The sequence below is a fragment of the Panulirus ornatus genome, chromosome 44, assembly GCF_036320965.1.
Source record: "Panulirus ornatus isolate Po-2019 chromosome 44, ASM3632096v1, whole genome shotgun sequence".
Lineage (NCBI taxonomy): Eukaryota > Metazoa > Arthropoda > Malacostraca > Decapoda > Palinuridae > Panulirus > Panulirus ornatus.
The window spans coordinates 12,996,788-13,009,780 of NC_092267.1; the positions used below are offsets into that span (position 1 = coordinate 12,996,788).

General features: G+C 42.7%; 1 long non-coding RNA gene across 2 annotated transcripts in view; it reads left to right on the forward strand.

Moving 5' to 3' along the window:
* LOC139762753 (uncharacterized) overlaps nt 1-12,993 on the forward strand; it is a 471,178-nt gene that overhangs the window by 215,745 nt on the left and 242,440 nt on the right. For both annotated transcript variants that reach the window (XR_011715828.1, XR_011715827.1), the window contains exon 6: nt 4,181-4,310. This is a non-coding gene — a long non-coding RNA (uncharacterized lncRNA). The remainder of the gene's footprint in view (nt 1-4,180; nt 4,311-12,993) is intronic.

Genomic DNA, 12,993 nt, shown 5'->3' on the forward strand with positions numbered 1-12,993 from the left:
TGGAAAGCTGTGTAGGTATGTATATTTGCGTGTGTGGACGTATGTATATACATGTGTATGGGGGTGGGTTGGGCCATTTCTTTCGTCTGTTTCCTTGCGCTACCTCGCAAACGCGGGAGACAGCGACAAAGTATAAATATATATATATATATATATATATATATATATATATATATATATATATATATATATATATATACACACACACACACACACACACACACACACACACACACACACACACTAATTCACTAGGGACATTATAAATACAGATAACATACTTAATTTAATGACAGTAGTTAGGAATGTTCAACACATGGCCCCCCCCCCCCCCATCACGACTGTAAACCCCCCTCCCCCTAATTTCACAGTACAAAGTAGACACAAATCAAGCTGCGTTAAGGTATGCGTATGTGCGTTGGAAACCATTCCTTTAGATACTTATTGTTACATAAATAACCATGAGTACAACTTCAAATCGCATATGTGATAAAGTCTTTCCTTTTTTTTTATTCATAAAACCTTCAAGTCTTTCATTAACTCAGACAATGTATTGGACATTAGGCGGAAGTAAGATGTCTTTAAGTAATGCTTTCTTCGTCGTAACTCATTACTGAGATGAAATGTTACCACCGCATTCTTTCTTGCATGTCCTGAACCATTTTGTGGTCTTTAAGTCTTTATTTGTCTAAAGAAACATAAAGGAATTATTTCAGTGATAATCGTGGGTTATGGGGTAGCCTTAATTACTGGTTTATATATATATATATATATATATATATATATATATATATATATATATATATATATATATTTTTTTTTTTTTTTTTTTTTTTTTCAAACTATTCGCCATTTCCCGCGTTAGCGAGGTAGCGTTAAGAACAGAGAACTGGGCCACTGAGGGAATATCCTCACCTGGCCCCCTTCTCTGTTCCTTCTTTTGGAAAATTAAAAAAATTGAGAGGGGAGGATTTCCAGCCCCCCGCTCCCTCCCCATTTAGTCGCCTTCTACGACACGCAGGGAATACGTGGGAAGTATTCTTTCTCCCCTATCCCCAGGGATGATATATATATATATATATATATATATATATATATATATATATATATATATATATATATATACTAATTCTCTCCAACAGTCAAGACTCGAACCCAGGACGTTTTGCGTGGAAGTCAGGAACGCTAACTGCTATGCTGTGATCGCTTCTAATAGGGAAATGACTTTTCGATAACATATGATCGACTAGTCATGTCTGTGTTAGGGTCGATCATAGCCTAGCAGTTTGCGTTCCTGACTTCCACGCAAAACGTCCTGGGTTCGAGTCTTTGCTGATGGAGAGTATTATGTTTTCTATGAAAGTGCGCGATGTGCATTATATATATATATATATATATATATATATATATATATATATATATATATATATATATATATATATATATATATATTATAGCTTTCAGTGTTCATTGTTTACCTTAATCAGCTGACCGTCAGGAGGCCCGTCAACGACCAATCGCAGACGAGACGTGATGACGTCATGAGCGAGTTTCCACATCTCATTTCTTATTTCATTATTATTTTCTCAACAACACGACTCACAGTTCCCCGCAAAAACCAATAACAAATGGCAAGAGTCGTGTTTATTTTTTTCTTCATTTCCATATTCAAAAGATAGTGGGAGAGCCATTACCTTAGTGGCAAAATGTGTAATTATTCTCCTGGGAAGGTTAGATTATCACCATCTTTCACTTGTGCACCGTAATTAGTGGCGAGGCTTTTGTGTTGGTGTGGAGGGATAATTAGCGGTCATTACCGGCATAATGTAAACACTTTGATAATACTGATTACTTAAACCATTCTTGCAATAATAGGAAAAAATGAGGAAAGAAGATGAAGGTAAGCCATTGATAATATATATCAATTTTGACTACGTTATCACAGCTGGGAACACTGCTTGTTTACCAATACGATCATGTACAGTAGTTGACTTTAAGATATCAAGTTATTAATTGTTTAACTGTTAGTTTGAATCTCAGTACTTCCGTTAGATTGTTTGAATCATTATATATATATTTCTTTTTATCGTTATTTTTTGTCAATGATTTTTTTTTGTTAAGTTTTTGAGGTTGAAGAATTTTTACAAATTCAAAATGTTTAGGGATTAAAAATATTTGATTTCATTTCTTGTTATATTTTTTTCCAGATATTTTTCTCAATAAACGTTTCTCTTGAATCTGTTTTATCATTAAATGTTTCCCTAACTCTGCTGTTGTCACTGAACGTTTTCCTTGTTTCCTCTTCAAACGTTTCTCTTAAAGTCGTGTTGTCTTGAAACGTTTCTCTTTTTTTTCTTACGTTTATATATGTTTTGTTTCTCCTTGCGTTTATATTTGGGTACTGGAACCATTAGACGTTGGTTTGATATATTAACTGTGATATAAGTTCTCATATTTGATAAGCTTCAGTTGTTAACCTTACTCGTTTTTAAGTTTGCAAGATGAAAAACTTTCTCAAGTTCGTAATGTTATGAATTTGTGCCTGGAAGTGTCCTTTGTTTTCTGGTGGGGTCAGAACTCAACCCACTGTGGTTACACCACTGATTTTTACCCATTATAAAATGTTGGGAGGCCATTAAGTTTGTTATCGTTAATGTTGTGGTGACGTATCATGGTAGGCCATTTAAATGGTTTATCTTGGTGGTAAAGGGCCATTGAAGATTTTCCATAACCTTTGTGTAACGTCTCCTGGTACCGGCCCAGGCTGAACCAGTGAACATATCTGAGATTGTGAAATTATTTGATGGTTTTATTTAATGTCAGGACGTTTAAACCTGTGTGTGTGTGTGTGTGTGTGTGTGTGTAGGTAGATCGTTAAAGGGTAATGACTTTGTTTAATGTAGCGCCAATTAAATGGTTCTGACACAGTCTGGACCATTGGGGCTTTTCAACCATTTTTTTTTTTTTTTTTTTGGTCTGGGATTAAATTGGTAGACATTTTTTTTTTTGTTGAACTATTGCAGCCATTTTTTTTTTTTTTTACAGTTTTGATATCATTGATAATTCTCAGGTCAGTACATCAGTGAACGATTATATCATTGATGTTAAGATGTTCAGCGAACGATTATATCATTGATGTTAAGATGTTCAGCGAACGATTATATCATTGATGTTAAGATGTTCAGTGAACGATTATATCATTGATGTTAAGATGTTCAGTGAACGATTACATCATTGATGTTAAGATGTTCAGCGAACGATTATATCATTGATGTTAAGATGTTCAGTGAACGATTATATCATTGATGTTAAGATGTTCAGCGAACGATTACATCATTGATGTTAAGATGTTCAGTGAACGATTATATCATTGATGTTAAGATGTTCAGCGAACGATTATATCATTGATGTTAAGATGTTCAGTGAACGATTACATCATTGATGTTAAGATGTTCAGCGAACGATTACATCATTGATGTTAAGATGTTCAGTGAACGATTATATCATTGATGTTAAGATGTTCAGTGAACGATTATGTGACTGATGTTAAGATGATGTTCCCTGGTGATGTTGACGTCAGTAAGTGTTTGTCGTGGATGTTTTGGCCACACTGAACATCTCTCTCGTGTACACCAGGTTTCATGATGACCCCCTCATCACGTGTGTTTCCAAGGTGATGGTCAACATTTGGGAAGTTCATCCAATTTGGTCTATTTTAAAAGATATTTTCTGACTACATCTGGGGTTTTGTTCTCCTCAAAGATGTCTTGACCATTGTCAGTTTATTAAATGAGATCATTCAACGTTTCTGGCCATGAAACGTTTATGCCCATGAAACGTTTCTGGCCGTGAAACGTTTATGGCCATGAAACGTTTATGGCCATGAAACGTTTCTGGCCATTGAACGTCTCTGGCCATTGAACGTTTCTGGCCATGAAACGTTTCTGGCCATTGAACGTCTCTTGGCCATTGAACACTTCTGATCGAACGGCTTTAACGTTTATCAAAAACGTTGGTCGTAAACCAGTACGTCATTATCAACAGCTCTCGACATTCCACGGTATTTTTTACCTTAAAATCAAGTGTTGTTTTTTTATGAAAATGTTTTATTATGTAATTTCCTGTCGTGTTGCGTTTGTAGGAAATGTTGAAGTGTGTGACGACTTCCCTTCCTGCACAGATTGTGGAGTTGTACGACGGGTTACAGAGAATCTTGATGGCACGACGGAACGACCCTTCAGCACGACCACAGGCCCATCAGCATGACGGGACGACCCTTCAGCACGACTACACGGCTCTTCAGCGCAACGGTAAGGCTACTCATCACACCAGTACGACCCTTGGTCACGTAAGTACGACCCTTAATCACGTGAGTACGACCCTTGGTCACGTGTGTACGACCCTTGAGCACGTGCGTACAACCCTTGATCACACCAGTACGACCCTTGAGCACTTGAGTACAACCCGTGAGTACGACCCCGATCACGTGAGTATGACCCTTGATCACGTGTGTACGACCCTTGATCACGTGAGTAACGACTCTTGGGATATATAACTGTGGACGTAAGCCTCACAGTGAGTGAGTTGTGAGTCTCCCTCATCTCTCATTGTTCCTCATTCAACGTGAGAAGCCTCACCTCCACGTGAACACGTACCTGAAGTAAACAAGAAGTAAACAAACTGTTGCTTAACCATTACCATATATTAGAAACGCCTGGAAGGTGGGTGATCATGCTAATGATGAATTACCCTCTCACTCCAAAAATTAACGACCGTCTGTCTTACCTACACCGTAATTACTGGCAGGTCATTTGCGGTCGTGGGAGGTAATTAGCAGACGTTGCTGTCATAATGTAAACACTTCCATAATGGTAATTACTTACGTCATTAATGAGGGAAGGGGGGGGGGAGGAGGTGAGAACCATTTATTGCATTATTATAACTGCTGTGTTAAGAATAAGATATTTGGTTAATTTAGGATAATGCAGGTAGGTAGTTAGGTCATTTCTCCCCTCCTCCTCCATGACGGGTCTAGTGAAGAAGTTTGAATAACATTATGTATGATGAATAATACCATTAATAGCTGTAGTCATATTCATCATGATAATGACTTAAGTGAATAAAAGAAAATGATGTATTGGATGGTGACTGGGAAGAACTCCTATGCACATGTTGATCAACGTTTTACAGTGATCAGACGTTTCTGAAAACGTTCGGTGCGATAAACGTTCTCCATAGGGAACCATGAACGTTTTTCTGACTTTGTATACATCGGGTATACATCGGCCTGCTTGTCTCCACTTCCCAGGGTAAGGCCAGGGCGTCAGGTGAAACCATGTTTGGGTAATTCATAAGTTGATGGTAATATTGGCTTATTGACATGACGTAGACAATACCCCTTGACCACGACGGTGCGACCCTTGAACACGACGGTACGACACTTGAACACGACGGTACGACCCTTGATCACGACGGTACGACCCTTCAGCACGACGGTACGACCCTTGAACACGATGGTACGACCATTGAACACGATGGTATACAACCCTTGAACACGACGGTACGACCATTGAACACGATGGTATACAACCCTTGAACACGACGGTACGACCCTTGACCACGACGATACGACCCTTGAACACGATGGTACGACCATTGAACACGATGGTATACAACCCTTGAACACGACGGTACGGCACTTGAACACGACGGTACGACCCTTGATCACGACGGTACGACCCTTGACCAAGACGGTACGACCCTTGAGCATGACGGTACGACCTTTGAGCATTACGGTTCGATCCTTGGATATGATAGCCTTTTCTTACAGAGAACCCTTAAGTGTTAAGGGCCAGGCCTTTGTACACAAAGGGTTGTAGTGTCATTCTTAAGGGTCGTATTTTCGTGCTCAGGGGTCGTAACATTATTATTATTATCATTATTATTATTATTATTATTATTATTATTATTAGTATTTTATTATTATTATCATTATTATTATTTGTAGTAGTAGTAATAGTAGTGTCCTTATTTATTTATTTATTAATTTATTTATTTATTCATTTATTTATTCATTTATTTATTATTATTATTATTATTATTATTATTATTATTATTATTATTATTATTATCATTATTATTATTATTATTATTTGTAGTAGTAGTAATAGTAGTGTCCTTATTTATTTATTTATTCATTTATTTAATCATTTATTATTATTATTATTATTATTATTATTATTATTATTATTATTATTATGTTGGTCGCGCCAGATACAGTAAGTCTTACCCTTGCTCCGAGCATTATAAATTCCTCTAGTGGTAGCGAGCCACGTGTTTTCATGCAGCCAGCTGATGATGTAGGTCCCAGCTGACTGATGTTTACATTCCGTCAGCTGATCTCATTCTCAGCTGTTTCGATGTAAATAGTTCAAGGACCCCGCTACCGTGGAGCGGCGGGGGGGGCACTGGGTAATGCTGGGGCTGACGACGTTCTGGGCAATTAGAGAGATGTATTGCTTTTCTTTATGTCGGAACTTAATGACCCAATTAGTGTCAAGAGAGAGGGTTGGGGGAGGGGGGGGGGCATCTTGAATCGTTTGGAGGAGAACCAAGATAAAGAGTTAACGTATTGGAGGCAGCCATGTTTGTGGTTGTCTGTGTTTGTTTGTTTTTTGTGTTTGTCGTGTGTACTTTCTCAACCACAGTTGAGTGGGGAAAGTTCCCCATGTGACCTCCATGACCTTATTTAATCCCTTGACCTAAGCCAGATGACCTTCGGTCCATTGATTTCCCTCAGATGACCTGGAAATGCCACTTGTGACCTCATTTGCCCCGCCAGAGAAAATTTTATGACCCCTACATGACCTGACCTGAGGTGGCCGTGACCTGGTGCCGGGCCGTGACCTGATTCTGGGTCGTGACCTGTAACAAAGCAGATCGATGGTGTACGCAACGAGCTTTGAGCACGGTACGATCCTTGAGCACAACGGTACGACCCTTGACCACGACGGTACGATCCTTGACCACGACGGTACGACCCTTGACCACGACGGTACGACCCTTGACCACGACGGTACGACCCTTGACCACGACGGTACGACCCTTGACCACGACGGTACGATCCTTGACCACGACGACACGATCCTTGACCACGACGACACGATCCTTGACTACGACGGTACGATCCTTGATCACGACGGTACGACCCTTGACCACGACGGTACGACTCTTGAGCACGATGGTACGACCCTTGACCACGACGACACGACCCTTGACTACGACGGTACGATCCTTGACCACGACGGTACGATCCTTGACCACGACGGTACGATCCTTGACCACGACGGTACGACTCTTGAGCACGACGGTACGACCCTTGACCACGACTCTTGGCTATGATGGCCTGGTTCTTGACCTATTCCAATGGTTCAGGTCAAAGGTCAGGCAAGCTATCATGCATTTTTACCAGTGGACCATAAAAAGAAAACGTGGATTGATGTTTGTAGGAAAAATTAACGATGGTAAATTTTATATTTTTAAACGTTTGCCGCCAAAATTTAAATGCCGCTCGCATTTGGTTCCAACTGATGGATGGAGAGGTGGAATTTCGCCCTTATGTCACCATTATCAATGCATCAAGGGCTTTTCTTTACGTATATATAATCTTTTAATTACCGTACGTCTATATAGTATATATTTACCGTATATCTTATATGCCATATCTTCTCTGAATGCTGTTAAAGATTATATGATACAGGAATCATCCAGAATATTTTGTCATCCTACAATATTCAGTGGAGAATATCGGGCCGGAACCCGACGTGGCGCTATGAACAAAAGCAAATCTAAATATTCTATGTTGATGTAGCGATGGCGAAGACCAGATGATGCTGTGGAGATGGTAATCATCATATGTTAAGACTAGTGGCATAGCTATTGCGTCATCCTAGCAGACGACCATGACGTGTGTTGACGGCAGGCGTGAGAGAAAATGAGATTATTATGGTCCGTTTTCTACGGTGCAGGGGAGACCACCCTAATGTATAGAACTAATTAGTTTTTGTCGGACCTAACCCCTCCTGTTGTCTTTATTATTGCTGTTGATAGTTTATTATTTTTTCATTACTTCTGTTGTTTTTATATTTTGGTTATGTGAGGAATATATATATATATATATATCTTTTCTTTTGTTTTATACCATTCGCCATTTCCCGCAGTAGCGAGGTAGCGTTAAGAACGGAGGACTGGGCCTTTGAGGGAATATTCTCACCTGGCCTCCTTCTCTGTTCCGTCTTTTGGAAAAAATAAAAAATGAGAGGGGAGGATTTCCAGCCCCCCGCTCCCTCCCCTTTTAGTCGCCTTCTACGACACGCAGGGAATACGTGGGAAGTATTCTTTCTCCCCTATCCCCAGGGATAATATATATATATATATATATATATATATATATATATATATATATATATATATATATATATATATATCCTTCCTTTCCCCATCCGGAGCCCCGAGAGTCCCTTAAGGGGGGGGTAACAACAGTAACACCCCACCTTAACCCCCCCCCACACACACCATCTCCCAGGTGAGAGTCATTAAGCAACGTCTCCAGGCTTGGCTCACGAGAGGCATTTCTTCACGTATCTTCCAGGTAAAGTAAGTCTCAAGATCAGTTTTTTTTCCCCCCACGATTTAATACCCGTATCCCAGCTGGGGAAGGAGGGAGATTTTTACCGTGATCCGTCTTCATCTGTCTTGTGTATGATGGGTAGGGGGGGGAGGGGGGAAGACGGGTGTAAGTAGGAGCCATTGAAGTGTATTAAGGAGTGGAGGCTGAGCTGTAAGTAGGGGACGCTGGGATGTAGGTAAGGGACGCTGGGATGTAAGTACGAAGGCCAGGATCTAAGTAGGATAGGCTAGGATATAAGTAGGATAGGCTAGGATATAAGTAGTAGGATCTTGGACCAGTGCAATATTTAAGGGCAAATATCGATAATATTCATAATAACATCAAATATCGATGTTATTAATACTGATCACATATATTATTATTTATTGTATTGTTGATAGTTATTTATTTTTCATCAGACGTTTATATAAACGCTTGGATCAGGGGAAGTTGTGTAAGGGGAAATTGGCAGAACCAGGCTGGTGAATTTCGTCATATATATGTAAAAAGAAAAAAGAAAATTCCCAGACTTACGTAAGACTTCGGAATTTTTTTTTTTTTTTTTTGCGTCAAGCCACAGAGATTAACGTGTGTAAAAGTCTGCATTTTCCTCCCTTGTAAATTACATGATGGAGATTTTGCCTAATTAGTTGTATGATTTACGGGAGACATTAGAGTGTAATTAGTGGTATATATTATCCAGAAATTCAGACATTCTTGGCTGTACAGCGTGAGGAGCGTGTGCACACGTTCGACCAGCAGAATTTCCCCCAAAACCAAAGGAAAAAATATTTTCTGATATTCTCGTGTGGGTGTGTCGGCAGAGGGGGCAACCCGCGCCGCCATCTTGCTTCTCCTTCGTCTCCCTTTAGTGGCAACCGAGAGAGAGAGAGAGAGAGAGAGAGAGAGAGAGAGAGAGAGAGAGAGGGGGGGGGGGGGAGGGAGAGAGAGTGGGGGGGGGAGGGAGGGAGAGAGAGAGAGAGAGAGGGAGGGACCCTCTCTGTCCCGAGGGAGGGAGGCCGGCTGGTCCCAGGGATGGAGAACGTTATCCCAGGTAATCCATCTTCATTAATTCCAACAGCGGCAGATCGAGCAAGATGAAGCAGGAGTGGGAGGGAGGAGGAACCACGAGAGAAAGATGGAGGAGAGAGGGAGGGAGAAGGAAGGAAGATGGAGGAGGGAGGGTGGGAGAAGGAAGAAAGATGGAGGAGAGAGGAAGAAAGATGGAGAGAGGATGGGAAAAGGAAGAAAGATGGAGGAGAGAGGGAGGGAGAAGGAACAAAGATGGAGGAGAGATGGTGGGAGAAGGAAGGAAGATGGATGAGAGAGGGAGGAAGAGGAAGAACGATGGAGGAGAGAGGGAGGAAGAGGAAGAACGATGGAGGAGAGAGGGAGGAAGAGGAAGAAAGATGGAGGAGAGAGGAAGAAAGATGGAGGAAGAGGAAGAAAGATGGAGGAGAGAGGGAGGAAGAGGAAGAAAGATGGAGGAGAGAGGGAGGAAGAGGAAGAAAGATGGAGGAGAGATGGAGAAGAGAGGAAGAAAGGAATGGTAGAAGAAGAAGAGATCAGAGGAACACAAGGAATAGCCTCTGGGAGACAAGTGAAGTGCGATGATTCACGGAAGAGAGACGTTGTGATGAAAACATGTTGAGAATGGACGATGAATTGGAAAGAAAATGAAGATTGGGTGCATGAGAGTGAATGAGAGAGCTCAGGGTGGCCAGATGAAGGGTCGTACCATCGTACTCATTGGTCGTACCGTCGTGCTTAAGGGTCGTACCGTCGTGCTTAAGGGTCGTACCGTCGTACTCATTGGTCGCACCGTCGTGCTTAAGGGTCGTACCGTCGTACTCATTGGTCGCACCGTCGTGCTTAAGGGTCGTACCGTCGTGGTTAAGGGTCGTACCGTCGTGCTCAAGGGTCGTACCGTCGTACTCATTGGTCGTACCGTCGTGTTCAGGGGTCGTACCGTCATATTAAACAGGTTTGATAACCCTTACTAAAAAGGATAACGTAGGTTCATTAAACCATTGGTTGTTGTTATAACTTAATCACGTTAATAATGGTAATTTAAACTAGATCAAGTTAATGATAAACTTTGTGAAAAAAAAAATGGTTTTTGTTTTTCCAGGTTGCCTTAACTAATGATCACATGGGAGAAAACGGAAGGCAGGAGTTAACTTGTTATTTGTGCGGTAATAAGGTAATTGTGTTACGTAGCGCTGTCTCGTAACGTTCACATGTGGTGTTACATGTGACCTGTTATCCACACACACACACACACACACACACACACACACACTTACTATGCGTGAAAGAAACAAACAAAGGAAAATTGTTAGCCAAAAAATGACCTTTGACCAGACCCTTTACGGTCAGGTCATAGGTCATGGTATCATACCCAGTGGTCGTATTGTGTTCAAGGGTCGTACCGTCGTGCTCAAGGGTCGTACCGTCGTGCTCAAGGGTCGTATCGTCGTCCTCAAGGATCGTACCGTCGTGCTCAAGGGTCGTACCGTCGTGCTCAAGGGTCGTACCGTCGTGCTCAAGGGTCGTATCGTCGTCCTCAAGGATCGTACCGTCGTGCTCAAAGGTCGTACCGTCGTGGTCAAGGGTCGTACCGTCGTGCTCAAGGGTCGTACCGTCGTGCCCAAGGATCGTACTGTCGTGCTCAAGGGTCGTACCGTCGTGCTCAAGGGTCGTACCGTCGTGCTCAAGGGTCGTACCGTCGTGCTTAAGGGTCGCACCGTCGTGCTCAAGGGTCGTACCATCGTGTTCAAGGGTCGTACCGTCGTGCTCAAGGATCGCACCGTCGTGCTCAAGGGTCGTACCGTCGTGCTCAAGGGTCGTACCGTCGTGCTCAAGGGTCGTACCGTCGTGTTCAAGGATCGTACCGTCGTGCTCAAGGGTCGTACCGTCGTCCTCAAGGATCGTACCGTCGTGCTCAAGGGTCGTACCGTCGTGCTCAAGGGTCGTACCGTCGTGCTCAAGGGTCGCACCGTCGTGGTCAAGGGTCGTACCGTCGTGCTCAAGGGTCGTACCGTCGTGCTCAAGGGTCGTACCGTCGTGCTCATGGGTCGTACCGTCGTGCTCAAGGATCGTACCGTCGTGCTCAAGGGTCGTACCGTCGTGCTCAAGGATCGTACCGTCGTGCTCAAGGATCGTACCGTTTTACCCAAACACTTAAGTGTTATTCAATAGACCCTGAGTCCTGTTTTCTATGTGGCTGTATGAAGCGATCAGCTGTTTGATGTAAACAAACCATCAGCTGATGTAATATCGCTCCACATCCTACACAAATATTTGTTTGTTTATGATGTTTGTCTTAGTGGAGTGGATTCCATATTGAAGTGTCGGTCAGGGCAGTGTAAAGGGGTTATTTTTCTCCACCTTCAACAAGTTAAATCAGCTGAAATAAGTTTCGTAAGTCCTGTGTAGCATGGCTGTGTAGCATGGCTGTGTAGCATGGTGGTGTAGCATGGCTGTGTAGCATGGTGGTGTAGCATGGTGGTGTAGCATGGCTGTGTAGCATGGTGGTGTAGCATGGCTGTGTAGCATGGTGGTGTAGCATGGTGGTGTAGCATGGCTGTGTAGCATGGTGGTGTAGCATGTCTGTGTAGCATGGTGGTGTAGCATGGTGGTGTAGTATGGCTGTGTAGCATGGCTGTGTAGCATGGTGGTGTAGCATGGTGGTGTAGCATGGCTGTGTAGCATGGTGGTGTAGCATGTCTGTGTAGCATGGTGGTGTAGCATGGTGGTGTAGCATGGCTGTGTAGCATGGTGGTGTAGCATGGCTGTGTAGCATGGTGGTGTAGCATGTCTGTGTAGCATGGTGGTGTAGCATGGTGGTGTAGCATGGCTGTGTAGCATGGTGGTGTAGCATGGCTGTGTAGCATGGCTGTGTAGCATGGTGGTGTAGCATGTCTGTGTAGCATGGCTGTGTAGCATGGTGGTGTAGCATGGTGGTGTAGCATGGCTGTGTAGCATGGTGATGTAGCATGGTGGTTTAGCATGGTGGTATAGCATGGTGGTGTAGCATGGTGGTGTAGCTTGTCTGTGTAGCATGGCTGTGTAGCATGGTGGTGTAGCATGGCTGTGTAGCATGGCTGTGTAGCATGGTGGTGTAGCATGGCTGTGTAGCATGGTGGTGTAGCATGGCTGTGTAGCATGGCTGTGTAGCATGGTGGTGTAGCATGTCTGTGTAGCATGGCTGTGTAGCATGGCTGTGTAGCATGGTGATGTAGCATGGTGGTGTAGCATGTCTGTGTAGCATGGCTGTGTAGCATGGTGGTGTAGCATGTCTGTGTAGCATGGCTGTGTAGCAT